Source organism: Solea solea, chromosome 8 (genome assembly GCF_958295425.1).
Source record: "Solea solea chromosome 8, fSolSol10.1, whole genome shotgun sequence".
NCBI classification, from domain to species: domain Eukaryota; kingdom Metazoa; phylum Chordata; class Actinopteri; order Pleuronectiformes; family Soleidae; genus Solea; species Solea solea.
In genome coordinates this window covers 20,491,607-20,507,138 of record NC_081141.1, presented here as the reverse complement: position 1 = coordinate 20,507,138, position 15,532 = coordinate 20,491,607, and the positions used below count along the sequence as shown (strand labels likewise).

Sequence of the window (15,532 nt, the reverse complement as noted above, 5' to 3'; positions counted from 1 at the left end):
GTGCACATTTAGCTTGTGAGCCAGGAGAAAATTATAGCAATTTACATGCACCATCATTGCTTCTGTCCTGATATTCTGATGGTACAGGGTCATAATTTGTCACAATTAACATGAAAGCATGGATTTATACTGCTTTGGTTCAACAGTTCAGACTGAAGGCGTCATGGCGCTTAAAGAGTGCAGCAAATGTACACATTTTACAAGTTAGAAAATAGTGACTGAGAACACATGAAGAAATATGCAAAGAAAACATGTAACAGTGGAGTAAAGAATTACAGAAAAAGGGTTTAAAGTGTTCAGGATTTTTGAGTTGTGTCTAAAATATGGGTCAATAGATCACTCTTGTTTCTCTTCAGATCATAAAAATATTTCGCCTTTTTAAAAAAAACAGAGCCACAATTAACATAATTCCTCTTAAAATACCTAAACATGAGGAAACTCCTGCTGTGAGGCAGCAGGTAACACTCAGTGTGCTTACATCTATGTTAAAAGTCCGATTTTAGTCAGACTAAGACAATAGTTCGGTTCACATTAGTCCGACTAAAATCAAGCTATTCTTAAGGCCTGTACGTACTCTGCAAGAACAGAAAAATGTGAGCATGTACAGGCCTTTAGTCGGACTACTCAGAATTACTCGGGACTTGTGCATGCACCAAAATTTCCTCCCCTATCAAAATAAATAAAATATTAATAATATACCAACTCTCAGTCAGGTCAAAACTTTTACATCAGAGCATTTCAACAGGCGGAGATAACGCTGTGAGTACGGAGCGTCCACAGCTGTTCATCTCCAACAACGTCGCGGCCAACAAACCACCATTTTTGAATTGTAAATGACTCATTTCTTGCCTCAAATGATCTTAAAGCTGCGTTCCAGAACACAGAACAAGATGTTGTTCTGTTGCGTTTTCTCTGCCGATATTATGTTCCGGGGAAATGCATTCTGGGATACATGGCTTTCCCCAAGTATGCTCATGTCACCTCCCGACGCATACTGTGAGAACCTTACTAGTTGCTCTTAGTTGAGTACTTTTGAATTGGAACAGTACTTGGACTGAGGCTGAAGTCCAGAGACGTATGCACGTTTTTCCAAAAACAGGACTTCAGTGCTCCCAAAAACATCAGTTCTGTGCAACTCAAAAGCCAAAATGACGTAAAAAACTTTTTGCAAAACTTGTTCTCGTGTGCACGGACCCTCACAAACAGACTTCATGCATGTGTCGATCAGGAGGTTTGATACTGACGCGTTTACATTTGTATTTCTCTTACAAACACTGATAAACAATTCAATTCAATTTTATTTGTATAGCGCCAAATCACAACATACATTATCTCAAGGCACTGTACATAGACTTTTAATTATAGCATTTTAATAACAGTGATGATTTGTATAGTAATACTAATAATAGCCTGGAAACTGGATCTGGATCCTGCAACCTGCAAGATGAGGACACAGAAATAGAGAGAGAAAGAGAGGAAATTCTGATTTACATCATGTTGCAGTGAATTTGTCTCATTCGTGTCCCTCATTGAATCATTTCTACATTCCGAACGTCGTCTGAATTTCACAGAGCCACAAACAACAACAGTGGGCGTTTTTCTGTTTCACAAAGTGACACAAAGTGAATTTCTATATTCCGACATATTCCTATACGTAAAAAGTCTTTTGCTTCTGTCTGAATGTTCCCAATTGAGTTTATTCATGTGCTACTGTATGAAAACATGTTTTTACATCACCGACAAACAATCAGTCATGCAAAGTTATGTCATCAAAGCAAATTATCACTTCCTGGTGTGACGTGCAGAGGCGCCTGCCAAAATGCCTGTCAGTGTTGGTGACACATGGTTATCATTCCCCGCTCGCACTCTCTGCGACGAGCGTTTGAACCTTTGAAGACTAATGACCTTTGCACACGTTGCAAATGTTAAATATCTTTAAGGCTTTTTCTTAAACGGATAAAAATAAAAATAAATGATACTTACTCCTGCCTTCGCTGTTGCTATTTCTGTTTCATCTTATTCTTGTGTACCCTGTGTTTTTAGTTTATTTTAAAGTTGAAGCCTTTTCCTATTTTATTCCACCCTGTGTTGCATTTTACGGTTTTATTTCAAAGTTTTTTTTCTTTTTTTTTTACTTTAGACTTTTGTGTTGTGCTTTATTGTTGTATTTCTGTCATACTGAATGATTTAAGCTTCGTATTTAAATGTTTTTCACCCTGGTTTCTTGTTCCCTCTGGTCACTCGCTGACTGCCTTTTTTCAAACACAATGGGGAGATTAGTGCATTGTTTACTGAGGCATGTGGTGTCTCTGGTTCTAAGGAGGCGATACAATCTAACGTGAGTGATTAAGGCATGTGGAATTATACGGATAAAGAGAACACAACTGGTAATGCCAAAAGAAAACACAATTTTGTATTTTTATTTCAAATTGGATTAAATGGAGTCATCTTTGACATTCTTTTATATTTAATGTGTTAACACCCAAATAATTCTGCTACTGATGATGAAGTATTTATATTGTAAAACAAAATCAAGCCTTTTGACTCTATGAGCACCGGCTGTAGGATTAGAACACTTGGGTGTGTTTTAATGATTGTTTACTTTTGAAATTAATTGTTACTGCTGGGAAACATGTTTGATTCCGCTTGGAGGTTTTATTTTTCTTGAAACTCCTCCCTGTGCTGATCGATGACTTAAGAAAGAACATAAAAGATAATATGGTGTTTCCATTTGTCATTCAAACAGCTCTGAACTTTGCCTCAATATTTTTATTTTACTTTTCTCTTTATACTCGACGGAAGAGTATGAGGGCCACATGTAAATAAATAAAAATAAAACACCATGAATTCTGAGAAAAAAAGTCAGAATTAAAGTTTTTTTTATGTTTTTTTTACATGTGGCTCTAATACTGTTCTGTAATACTGTACCCCAGAATAGTTCAGGAGAAAATATTCAATTAGTTTCTTGAGATATCACGCAGTTGTGACTAATGTGTTATAATACAATACACAGCAAATGTCTTAATTTGGGGTTTAATACGATAATATTGACTACAGAGATGTTACAGCTCGCATTTGATTGCTTTCTTTACCGTTCAACAGTGTCATTACTGAAGTGGCTCGATAAAAAGACACTAATTATGTCACAAATGTATACTGAAACTAAATCATTTACTCAGTGCTTGTGACTAGTAGCTACATGGAAGGGTGTGTTGCTGAGCGTCGTCGCATGGACTATTCATGTCATCTTTTGAGCACAGATTTCTGCAGACACTTTGTCATTTCAACAGCAGAGGAGAGTAAAGAAAAGGTCAGTGCCTGCGTGCAAGAGTGAGGTATTTCCATTGTACTGAAAATAAAGGAAATCATGTAATGTTTGCATTACACCAGCACAAAATCTTTTACTTAAGAGAATTGGGTTTAACACGTTTTCTTTTCTTTAGTTTTTGTTTAGTTATTTACCTTTATAGGGACGGAAACGTAGTCTCTGCACTTAGAAAGGCCTTTGAAGGACAAACAATCAAACAAATATAAGAAGATATTTATTTGTAATGACATTCCCTGGTGGTACAAACATGTATAATGTGCTACAAACATGTCACAACACTGAATTTCTGTTTGCGTGTTAATGAATGATCAGAGGTACGATTCTGTTCTGTTGCTGTTTTGTTTAATGATTTAAATTCAATGATTGTTTTTAATATAAAAAGAATTAGGTTAGGGTCTTAGACTTAGGGTTAACCTATAACCATCATCTAAAAACATGCAGAGGTTATCTGGACACTCTAAATTGACCATAGGTGTGAGTGTGGATGTTTGTTTGTCACTAATGGCCGCACCCACACACACACACACACACACACACACACACACACACACACACACACACACACACACACACACACACACACAAGCAGTTGTTTTCAGTTTGACTGAATCATTAGAATCAGTTAATTAAAATAACAACATTTGTTCAATACTTCCTCCATGACCGGAGCACAGACTCCATCTGACACAGTCACTGGACTGAAATCCAGCGCTGTCACTAAATCCACCAGACTCCACTGTTAAATTTTGAGATTTTAGACATTTCCCTGGTAAGTATTGGAGATTAACCTACGTTTTTAGGCTTGTTAAGTCTTTTAAACTGATCTACAGTTTGGCACTGGAACCTCGTTAGAGCAGGTTCTTAAAAAAAAGTACCTGGTTGTAACCGCGCCTTTAGCCCTTTGTCAGCTGGGATGCCAGCAGCCCTGTGACCCCGTGACCCTCATGTGGAGGATAATTATTCTTTTGATAATCTTTTGATTCTTGTCAAACTTCATCCAGCTGTACTGGACATATTGTACAGAATGTGCATAATGGTGTAAAGGAAGCATTTGGAGTTTCTCTCTCAAACCTACGCCAGCAAATATTTTTCCCCCCAGGGACAATAAAGTTTCTACACCAGGTTTTTGCTGTGTAGGTGAGAGAATGCAGACTGACAACAGAGAGAAACTCCCTCATTAAGCAAACTTTGTTTGAAAATACAATATATCAGTGTCACTCTAAGAGAGTTCATCTCTCTCTCAGCAGCAACAAAAGAACTTTCCAGGCAGTGTTAAGATAACACGTACATTCAGGGTTGGCCAACCACACAAATAGCTGCTGGTGACTAAGTGCTCACCAATCCTATTCATTAACATTCAATCTTGAGACAAAACTGGCGTCATCAATCTCATACAGTTGAGAATGATGTTGTTTAGTACATGCAGGCTGTGTTTGACAGCAAATTCAACACAGAATATAATAAGAATAAAAACTGGAAGTCGTAGTAAACGGGGCGAAATGATTAATTAAATCACTCTTTATGTAAAATAAAAAACACCTGATATTTGAATTGAGTTTTCATTTAAAAGTTCCTATCCCTTATTACTAATATGATCATTATTATGAAGTGGCTCAAGCTGAAAATAACATCAACATTTTGCCACATTTAGCTTAAAAAAACATTTAGATTTAACAATTAATATTTAGATTCAACACTTAACATTTAGGTGTAACATTTAATATTTAGATTCAACACTTAACATTTAGGTGTAACATTTAATATTTAGATTGAACTATTTAACATACAGTACGTATAAGTGAACAACAACATGTCAAAAGTACCACGTCTTGTCAAATGTGCTAATGTAACAACAATGTCCCTCATATATATGAATAATGCAAATTATAAATAGAATTGCCAGTCGCAACCACCACAACAAAATCAAAAACACTCACAGGGATAAACTTAATAAGACAAAACCCAACAATATATTGATAATTCACAAAAACACGTGGTAAAATAATCAATTTGCAATTTACCACGTGCAACATTTCTCTGCCGCTGCTCCTGTGGATAATTATATTATATATTATATTTTAAACTGTTTGAACACACACTAATCTATTATTCTCTGCCGATTTTTTTTATTTTTTTTATCAAGTTTATATTTCATGTTAAATTCACAAGAAAATCTCTTTGACATCATAGTGCCAAATTTTCAAACTAATCCCATGAGACACAATGATTTGATCTCATAAATCACTTAACAACCAGAGCTTGGTTATTTTTTTTATTGGTTATATTTTCAACCTTTTGTGTTGTTCTGTTTATGGTTTTTCTGCCAAAGGAAAGTAACGCGTTTCCTCATAGTTGGTCCAATCTGTTAATTGCCACGCAAGCTATGGGAAATTGAGTGTGATAATCAGGAAGTGTATACAAATTACCTGAAATACTACATTAGTCAAAGATGCATCCAGGCATTTGTTTTTGCTGGCAAAAGGCACTGTTGACATTACACGAGGAGGACGACTTGTTTTACTGGTTTGTTTTTCGGTGTCTCTGCACGAACACCAAATCCCATTTTAATTCAATGAAGTTTTTTCTTCATTTCTGTGTTTGGTGCATTTTTTTTGCACTTAAATATCTCCTCCTGTCCTGGAGCAGACATAGGGTGATAAGCGGGGTATGCCCTGGACAGATCGCCAGTCCATCACTGGGACACATATAGAGGCAAACAACCATCCACTATCACACTCACACTGACGGTCAACTTAGAACAGGGGTGTCAAACTATATTTTTCACTTCCAGATGCCTGTGACTAAATGTTTTGTGCCTTTGTAGATCCACTGTGATCTGTACGTTGTAATGCACATGTGTAAATGGTAAACTTGGGCATAAAATTGTTGAAATTGCACTTATTTTTCCTTCCGTTCGTTCATCATATTCTGTTTTGTAAAAAAGATACTTCAATAAAAAGGAAAACATAGGGAAACATATTTTTTACAAAGCATTTGTTCAGAGGAAGGAGAAATTGCTACTATGATGTGCACAAATCTAAAAGTAAATGTTGTGGAGGTAGAACTAATAGTTATGAGAAATTTCATTCTGATCTGAGAAAAACTGGATAAGAACTGGATAAGGCTGGATTTGTTGTTCTTGTTTTGCTGGTGTGGAGCAGCTTTTCACTTCAGCCACCAGAGGGCAGAAGAATAAAAGTTATACTCACTGTTAGGGCAACAGTGTCAGCAGTGAGTGAATGGATTTAATTCACAGCAAACGGCAGACAAAAACTAGATGAAAAATACAGTGAAAAAGTTAAATACAACAGAAATGTAGAAATAAATGTAAAGCATGTATTTATTCTTTTATTTATTCATGCATTTATTTATTCATTTATCCCTGTATTTAATTATACATAATTTACACAGTGTATATGGGATTAAATACGGCCAATGTTCAATTTAATACAGGTGCGCCAATGTGAAGACCACGTCCCCTTCAAAGTGCATCGTCTCTGTGGCGCAATTGGTTAGCGCGTTCGGCTGTTAACCGAAAGGTTGGTGGTTCAAGCCCACCCAGGGACGTTTTGACTTGCATATTAGTCACTCTTATCCAGCCCACCTGCTCCATCCTTGGTGAGAACCCACAGTGAACTACATACGCTGCTGATCATAACCTTAAGACCAGGGGAAACAATGGTAAGTAGTTACATTTCGCACTGGTGTACAGTAACTACGATGTAAGTAGATCTTCCAAATGAAAAGGCAATACATGTAAATTCCAAACAGGCCTTTCATCATCAGATCAAAACCATAGCCTTAAAAAGTAAAAAACAGAATTAAAAGTTTTGGCATGGTTGATCTGAGTGTTTCCAGGAGGCTGGTGGGAACATTGCTCCATGTGGTGAAGACGGTTTTTACAAAGGGAAATCACGGTCTGGAACTGTCGTCCGGTTTTTATAAACTTCCCATGCCATCCCTCTCCAAAAGTTCTCTATGGGATTTAAATCAGGGGAACACTGAGGATGGTCCAAAAGACCATTCCAGTTCAGTGTGGGTGGAGACATTTCTGGAAACAATTGAAATGTGTTCCATTGGTAACTGTGGAGGTGGTAACACACATATTTTCAAATCCTTATTTTGTTTAATATATGTGGTTAAATATGACAGTTTTTCAATTGGATACAGGTGGGTGGAAAAGTGGGCCACGCCCCATCTAAACCACATCGTCTCTGTGGCGCAATTGGTTAGCGCGTTCGGCTGTTAACCGAAAGGTTGGTGGTTCAAGCCCACCCAGGGACGTTTTGAGTGAAAAATCCAGCACCCTGCTAATCAAATGTGTAAACACTTACTAACATATGGACACAGAAATAAATAAATTTAAGTGCAGATATTTCTTTTGTGTGTGTGTCTTTTGCTGACTTTTACAATACTGTCCTTTTAGACAACATCTTTAGCCAGCAGTCAGCTTACTAGAGTGACATGGGTGACACCGTGCTGCTCACTGTGTTACACGTCAAATCATTTGAGCGGCAAAAGATTTGGATTGTGAAACATGACAAGCACAAGCAGCAGCGGCAGCAGGAGCACCCTGCAGTGGTTGCAAAAGCTTACAGCACCTGGTATTCCCAGGCGGTCTCCCATCCAAGTACTAACCAGGCCCGACCCTGCTTAGCTTCCGAGATCAGACGAGATCGGGCGTGTTCAGGGTGGTATGGCCGTAAGCGAAGGTCTCCCCAACAAACACTCTATTTATACATGTGGATGCTACCCTCAACTCTTCACAGCAAAACACGACCTCTTATTCACTCACTTGATTCTTAGTACACACGTGGGACACATTGTAAACATTATACAAATACTGATGTTCAGTCATCACACTTTGCACATTTGCTTTTAACAGCCTTAGTTTGGGCTTTTCAAACTAAATTACACATTCATTGATCACCTAATTCGATCATCTCATTCATCCGCTAGTTTATGGGACGGTGACGGAGCGACTCGTCACTAATGAGCGCACACACGCCGCCACATATCCGCTGATAGAGCGTACAGACAGACGCATACGCACACACGAATGCTTTTGCCAGTTTTCAGCAACATGTGTAGACCGTCATGGGTGCACACTTGCCGCTCCTACACAACCATCCCGTTAACATTAATTTGGTTCAAACTTACTTCACTCGCATCCTCAGTTTGCGTTGGCAGCATTCCAAACATTGTTTACGTCAGCGTCACACTTAAATGGCGACCATGGCGGGACGCTTTGTGTGACGTCACTTTTTGTAGTGCCATTAATTATCTATTTATTGTGGCACCGTTAATTTGGGAAATATTTTGGCTTTATTTTCATTTGGGTGGTTTGTTATAATAATCATGCTTGTGCTCATTTATTGTGATTTGTTGGATAATTTATATTTGGATGGGAGGGGCAGAGGACCTATATAAAGAGCTTTCGACTTCCCACTGTGGCAGTTGATATTGGGTTACAGAGGAGGGAACACCTATTTGCTCACAACTGGATTTAATTGTTTTAATTTGGACTTGTATATTTTTTTTTGGAAATAGCATTTTGGACAATTTTTACTGTGTGCACCTTGGATTGGACAAATAAAAGGGAAACACAAGATCAGTCCATTGACTACGCAATCATTTTTGGTTACTTTGAGGAGTTGCAGCAGAACCCAGTGCCAGGGACACATGCACTTGGGAATTCTGCTTTATCTCACTCTTATGACTTGTTAGTCTTCTTCTTTTGCTGACTTTTACAATACTGTCCCTTTAGACAACATCTTTAGCCAGCAGTCATCTTACTACAGTGACTTGGGTGACACTGTGCTGCCCACTGTGTTACATGTTAAATCATATGAGCTGCAAAAGATTTGGATTGTGAAACATGACAAGCAGCAGCAGCGCCCTGTGGTGGTTGCAAAAGCTTACAGCACCTGGTATTCCCAGGCGGTCTCCCATCCAAGTACCAACCAGGTCTGTGTTTTTTTTGTTTTTGTTTTTTATTATCAAAAATACTTTCAAAAACATAAATTGACATACAAATGCATTAAAAGGTATTTAGAAAAAATTAAATAAAGTACTTGTGTACATAAAACAACTGATTAAGGAGAACTGAACTGTAACCATCACAAAAGACAAGCATTAACACAACAGGTAACAAGGAAAAGAAAAGAACTGAAAATAAAAGACAGAAAAAAAAACACAGATTGCACATATACACACACACACGTACATTCTATATTCCAACCTCCCCTTTTTAACTCCATAGAGTTAGAAGCCGAAAACTATGTTGTCATCACTCGGATTCAAACAACGCTGTCCCACCTGCGAACATCTCACGAAAAATGTTCGTGTATGTAGTATATAGTAGTCGGAAGTGACTTTTGACTGTGCTTGTGAAGAGAAGCCATCTGTCAATGTGCAGATCTCTGTGTAGGATGTAGTTTACAGTGGCTGATGAAGAATGTCCAGACAAGATCGATGAAGACCTCGCAGATGGGACAAGTGAGAAACAGATGGTCAAAGGTCTCATCGTTCAAATTACAGACAGTGCAAACCCTCCCATAAGCAGTTTTATTTATTTGATGCAGGATGACACCCATGAAAATGCGTCTGTGCCTTATTTTAAAATCGGACTCAACCATCACTTGATTCTTAATACACACAGACATTTTGGAATTTTGATGTCTTGAGAATTTAATGACAAGTGGGTTAGTGATATGCCATACATCAACCAAGTCATGTTTTTTTAATGATGTCTATGAGCAGACCCCTACTTGTGTCATGTTTGAAATGATTGTTCGCTGATACATCCATTTTGGTCAGGGCGACATTAAAGTCCTGGCCATGCAGCTTGTCAAGTATTTCCTGGTCTGAGATATACGCGGGCAGAGTGAGAAAGGAGACCACCAGCTCATCATTGTTTAGTTCTTTTGCCATCACTGTAGTTGTGCCGATTTTGAATCCATCCAGCAATCTGCTTTTCCCAACAGCATTTGTCATTGTTATTTCGTATTTGTCCATTCCAATACAGCGGCAGGTGATCAAACCTCCACAGTCCACGCACGCATTTCAGTAATTCCATTATTGTGACTTTTTCTGCTCCCGTCAATTCTATTTGTACAGTAAATACTTCCTTTGAGTTCCATCATTATTTTGTCTGTCTCTGTTCTCCGGGTCCTTTATCTCCGTTGCCATACTTCTTTGCTTGGTGAGGTCATTGTTCACAGGTCCATCCATGATGAGAAAAAACAATCCAACAAAAGACGCCCCCGCACAGTGTGGAGAACACTGTCGGGGGGAAAAAACAGTCCTTTAAATGAGCAAAACAATAAACTAAAGTAGCACAAGACGAGAAAAGGGAAAATAAGTGCAGAAAGGAGGAGAAAAAGGGGGAGAAAACAGGCTGAGGAAGGGAGCCGTGTGCTCGAAATGTTTGTAGCATTCACTTCCTGGTTCGCTAGTGGGCGGGCTCAGGGTGGTATGGCCGTAAGCGAAGGTCTCCCCAGCAAACACTTTATTTATACATGTGGATGCTACTGTCAACTCTTCACAGCATAACACAATCTCATAGTACACACGTGGGACACATTGAAAACATTATACAAATACTGATGTTCAGTCACACGTTGCCCATTTGCTTTCAACAGTCTTAGTTTGGGCTTTTCAAACTAAATTACACATCCACTGATCACCTCATCATCATCATTCATTTGCTGTTTTATGGGACACATGCACTTGGGAATTCTGCTTTTGCTTTCTCTTAAGACTTGTTAGTCTTCTTCTTTTGCTGACTTTTACAATACTGTCTTTTTAGACAACATCTTTAGCCAGCAGTCAGCTTACTAGAGTGACATGGGTGACACCGTGCTTCCCACTGTGTTACACGTCAAATAATTTGACCGGCAAAAGATTTGGATTGTGAAACATGACAAGCACAAGCAGCAGCAGCAGCAGGAGCGCCCTGCAGTGGTTGCAAAAGCTTACAGCACCTGGTATTCCCAGGCGGTCTCCCATCCAAGTACTAACCAGGCCCGACCCTGCTTAGCTTCCGAGATCAGACGAGATCGGGCGTGTTCAGGGTGGTATGGCCGTAAGCGAAGGTCTCCTCAACAAACACTCTATTTATACATGTGGATGCTACCGTCAACTCTTCACAGCATAACACAATCTCTTATTCAATCACTTGATTCTTATTACACACGTGGGACACATTGGAAACATTATAGAAATACTGATGTTCAGTCACACGTTGCCCATTTGCTTTCAACAGTCTTAGTTTGGGCTTTTCAAACTAAATGACACATCCACTGATCACCTCATCATCATCATTCATCTGCTTGTTTATGGGACACATGCACTTGGGAATTCTGCTTTTGCTTTCTCTTAAGACTTGTTAGTCTTCTTCTTTTGCTGACTTTTACAATACTGTCTTTTTAGACAACATCTTTAGCCAGCAGTCAGCTTACTAGAGTGACATGGGTGACACTGTGCTGCCCACTGTGTTACACGTCAAATCATTTGAGCGGCAAAAGATTTGGATTGTGAAACATGACAAGCACAAGCAGCAGCGGCAGCAGGAGCGCCCTGCGGTGGTTGCAAAAGCTTACAGCACCTGGTATTCCCAGGCGGTCTCCCATCCAAGTACTAACCAGGCCCGACCCTGCTTAGCTTCCGAGATCAGACGAGATCGGGCGTGTTCAGGGTGGTATGGCCGTAAGCGAAGGTCTCCCCAACAAACACTCTATTTATACATGTGGATGCTACCCTCAACTCTTCACAGCAAAACACGATCTCTTATTCACTCACTTGATTCTTAGTACACATGTGGGACACATTGGAAACATTATACAAATACTGATGTTCAGTCATCACACTTTGCCCATTTGCTTTCAACAGTCTTAGTATAGGCTTTTCAAACTAAATGACACATCCACTGTTCACCTCATCATCATTCATCTGCTAGTTTATGGGACACATGCACTTGGGAATTCTGCTTTTGCTTTCTCTTAAGACTTGTTAGTCTTCTTCTTTTGCTGACTTTTACAATACTGTCCTTTTAGACAACATCTTTAGCCAGCAGTCAGCTTACTAGAGTGACATGGGTGACACCGTGCTGCCCACTGTGTTACACGTCAAATCATTTGAGCGGCAAAAGATTTGGATTGTGAAACATGACAAGCACAAGCAGCAGCGGCAGCAGGAGCGCCCTGCGGTGGTTGCAAAAGCTTACAGCACCTGGTATTCCCAGGCGGTCTCCCATCCAAGTACTAACCAGGCCCGACCCTGCTTAGCTTCCGAGATCAGACGAGATCGGGCGTGTTCAGGGTGGTATGGCCGTAAGCGAAGGTCTCCCCAACAAACACTCTATTTATACATGTGGATGCTACCGTCAACTCTTCACAGCATAACACAATCTCTTATTCAATCACTTGATTCTTATTACACACGTGGGACACATTGGAAACATTATAGAAATACTGATGTTCAGTCACACGTTGCCCATTTGCTTTCAACAGTCTTAGTTTGGGCTTTTCAAACTAAATGACACATCCACTGATCACCTCATCATCATCATTCATTTGCTGGTTTATGGGACACATGCACTTGGGAATTCTGCTTTTGGTGTCTCTTAAGACTTGTTAGTCTTCTTCTTTTGCTGACTTTTACAATACTGTCCTTTTAGACAACATCTTTAGCCAGCAGTCAGCTTACTAGAGTGACATGGGTGACACCGTGCTGCCCACTGTGTTACACGTCAAATCATTTGAGCGGCAAAAGATTTGGATTGTGAAACATGACAAGCACAAGCAGCAGCGGCAGCAGGAGCGCCCTGCAGTGGTTGCAAAAGCTTACAGCACCTGGTATTCCCAGGCGGTCTCCCATCCAAGTACTAACCAGGCCCGACCCTGCTTAGCTTCCGAGATCAGACGAGATCGGGCGTGTTCAGGGTGGTATGGCCGTAAGCGAAAGTCTCCCCAGCAAACACTCTATTTATACATGTGGATGCTACCGTCAACTCTTCACTGCTTAACGCAATCTCTTATTCAATGACTTGATTCTTAGCACACACGTGGGACACATTGTAAACATTATACAAATACTGATGTTCAGTCACACATTGCCCATTTGCTTTCAACAGTCTTAGTTTGGGCTTTTCAAACTAAATGACACATCCACTGATCACCTCATCATCATCATTCATCTGCTTGTTTATGGGACACATGCACTTGGGAATTCTGCTTTTGCTTTCTCTTAAGACTTGTTAGTCTTCTTCTTTTGCTGACTTTTACAATACTGTCCTTTTAGACAACATCTTTAGCCAGCAGTCAGCTTACTAGAGTGACATGGGTGACACCGTGCTGCCCACTGTGTTACACGTCAAATAATTTGAGCGGCAAAAGATTTGGATTGTGAAACATGACAAGCACAAGCAGCAGCAGCAGCAGGAGCGCCCTGCAGTGGTTGCAAAAGCTTACAGCACCTGGTATTCCCAGGCGGTCTCCCATCCAAGTACTAACCAGGCCCGACCCTGCTTAGCTTCCGAGATCAGACGAGATCGGGCGTGTTCAGGGTGGTATGGCCGTAAGCGAAGGTCTCCCCAACAAACACTCTATTTATACATGTGGATGCTACCCTCAACTCTTCACAGCAAAACACGATCTCTTATTCACTCACTTGATTCTTAGTACACATGTGGGACACATTGGAAACATTATAGAAATACTGATGTTCAGTCACACTTTGCCCATTTGCTTTCAACAGTCTTAGTATGGGCTTTTCAAACTAAATTACACATCCACTGATCACCTCATCATCATCATTCATCTGCTTGTTTATGGGACACATGCACTTGGGAATTCTGCTTTTGCTTTCTCTTAAGATTTGTTAGTCTTCTTCTTTTGCTGACTTTTACAATACTGTCTTTTTAGACAACATCTTTAGCCAGCAGTCAGCTTACTAGAGTGACACTGTGCTGCCCACTGTGTTACACGTCAAATCATTTGAGCGGCAAAAGATTTGGATTGTGAAACATGACAAGCACAAGCAGCAGCGGCAGCAGGAGCGCCCTGCGGTGGTTGCAAAAGCTTACAGCACCTGGTATTCCCAGGCGGTCTCCCATCCAAGTACTAACCAGGCCCGACCCTGCTTAGCTTCCGAGATCAGACGAGATCGGGCGTGTTCAGGGTGGTATGGCCGTAAGCGAAGGTCTCCTCAACAAACACTCTATTTATACATGTGGATGCTACTATCAACTCTTCACAGCATAACACAATCTCTTATTCAATCACTTGATTCTTTATGGAGGACAAAACCTGACTTACGTATTAATAAATACAGAAATAAATGTATGAAAAATACAAAAATAAATAAATACATAAATGTATAAATAAATACAGGAACAAATAAATAAATGCATGAATAAATTAATAAATAAATAAATGCATAAATAAAAAAAAAGAATAAATAAATGACTTAGATTTATTCCTACATTTCTATTCACTTACATTTATTCATTGCTGTGTCCATATGCTAATGAGGTAGGAGGTCCTAACCTCAGTCAACAGCATGAACCCCAAGCCTTCCTCCCTGTAACGTAACATTGCAAAGCAGCTTCAGTTAGCGTAATGCCCTCAACCAGGAGGTCACTGGCAGACCTCCCCAGTGTTGCCAACTTTGCTAGTTTATGGGACACGTGCACTTGGGAATTCTGCTTTTTCTCACTCTTATGACTTGTTAGTCTTCTTCTTTTGCTGACTTTTACAATACTGTCCTTTTAGACAACATCTTAAGCCAGCAGTTATCTTACTACCCTGACTTGGGTGAAACTGTGCTGCCCACTGTGTTACACATCAAATCATTTGACCTGCAAAAGATTTACATGACGACAAGTTAGCAGCAGCAGCAGCGTCCTGTGGTGGTTGCAAAAGCTTACCTGGTATTCCCAGGCGGTCTCCCATCCAAGTACTAACCAGCGCCAAAGCTTCGTCATCAGCTACTCTACATGATGTTGTGAAGTCACCTTAGTGAATGGTGTGTCTGAAAACATTGAATAAATTATTAAGAGTTGATATGTGTTCATTGTAAGTAATGAAACATCAAGAAAACATTTATTTAAAGTGTATTTGGACTTTTCATATGTGAAAGTTGTCACCTTTTGGGAATGAAAGTCACATAGGCACCTATGTGGTGCCTGACCCCTCAGCTGAA

The 15,532-nt window shown here is 39.8% G+C and overlaps 9 non-coding genes across 9 annotated transcripts; 2 read left to right on the top strand and 7 right to left on the bottom strand.

The window, feature by feature from the left end:
• Positions 1-6,821: 6,821 nt before the first annotated feature.
• Positions 6,822-6,895, top strand: trnan-guu (transfer RNA asparagine (anticodon GUU)). Its single transcript has one exon. It is a non-coding gene; the product is annotated as a tRNA-Asn (tRNA).
• A 643-nt stretch (positions 6,896-7,538) lies between these two features.
• On the top strand, positions 7,539-7,612 carry trnan-guu (transfer RNA asparagine (anticodon GUU)). Its single transcript has one exon. It is a non-coding gene; the product is annotated as a tRNA-Asn (tRNA).
• A 305-nt stretch (positions 7,613-7,917) lies between these two features.
• On the bottom strand, positions 7,918-8,036 carry LOC131464727 (5S ribosomal RNA). The gene has a single exon (XR_009241226.1). It is a non-coding gene; the product is annotated as a 5S ribosomal RNA (ribosomal RNA).
• Positions 8,037-11,301: 3,265 nt separating this feature from the next.
• LOC131464726 (5S ribosomal RNA) lies at positions 11,302-11,420 on the bottom strand. The gene has a single exon (XR_009241225.1). It is a non-coding gene; the product is annotated as a 5S ribosomal RNA (ribosomal RNA).
• Positions 11,421-11,924: 504 nt separating this feature from the next.
• Positions 11,925-12,043, bottom strand: LOC131464724 (5S ribosomal RNA). The gene has a single exon (XR_009241223.1). It is a non-coding gene; the product is annotated as a 5S ribosomal RNA (ribosomal RNA).
• A 504-nt stretch (positions 12,044-12,547) lies between these two features.
• LOC131464722 (5S ribosomal RNA) lies at positions 12,548-12,666 on the bottom strand. Its single transcript, XR_009241222.1, has one exon. It is a non-coding gene; the product is annotated as a 5S ribosomal RNA (ribosomal RNA).
• Positions 12,667-13,170: 504 nt separating this feature from the next.
• Positions 13,171-13,289, bottom strand: LOC131464721 (5S ribosomal RNA). Its single transcript, XR_009241221.1, has one exon. It is a non-coding gene; the product is annotated as a 5S ribosomal RNA (ribosomal RNA).
• A 504-nt stretch (positions 13,290-13,793) lies between these two features.
• LOC131464720 (5S ribosomal RNA) lies at positions 13,794-13,912 on the bottom strand. Its single transcript, XR_009241220.1, has one exon. It is a non-coding gene; the product is annotated as a 5S ribosomal RNA (ribosomal RNA).
• A 495-nt stretch (positions 13,913-14,407) lies between these two features.
• On the bottom strand, positions 14,408-14,526 carry LOC131464719 (5S ribosomal RNA). Its single transcript, XR_009241219.1, has one exon. It is a non-coding gene; the product is annotated as a 5S ribosomal RNA (ribosomal RNA).
• Positions 14,527-15,532: the final 1,006 nt, after the last annotated feature.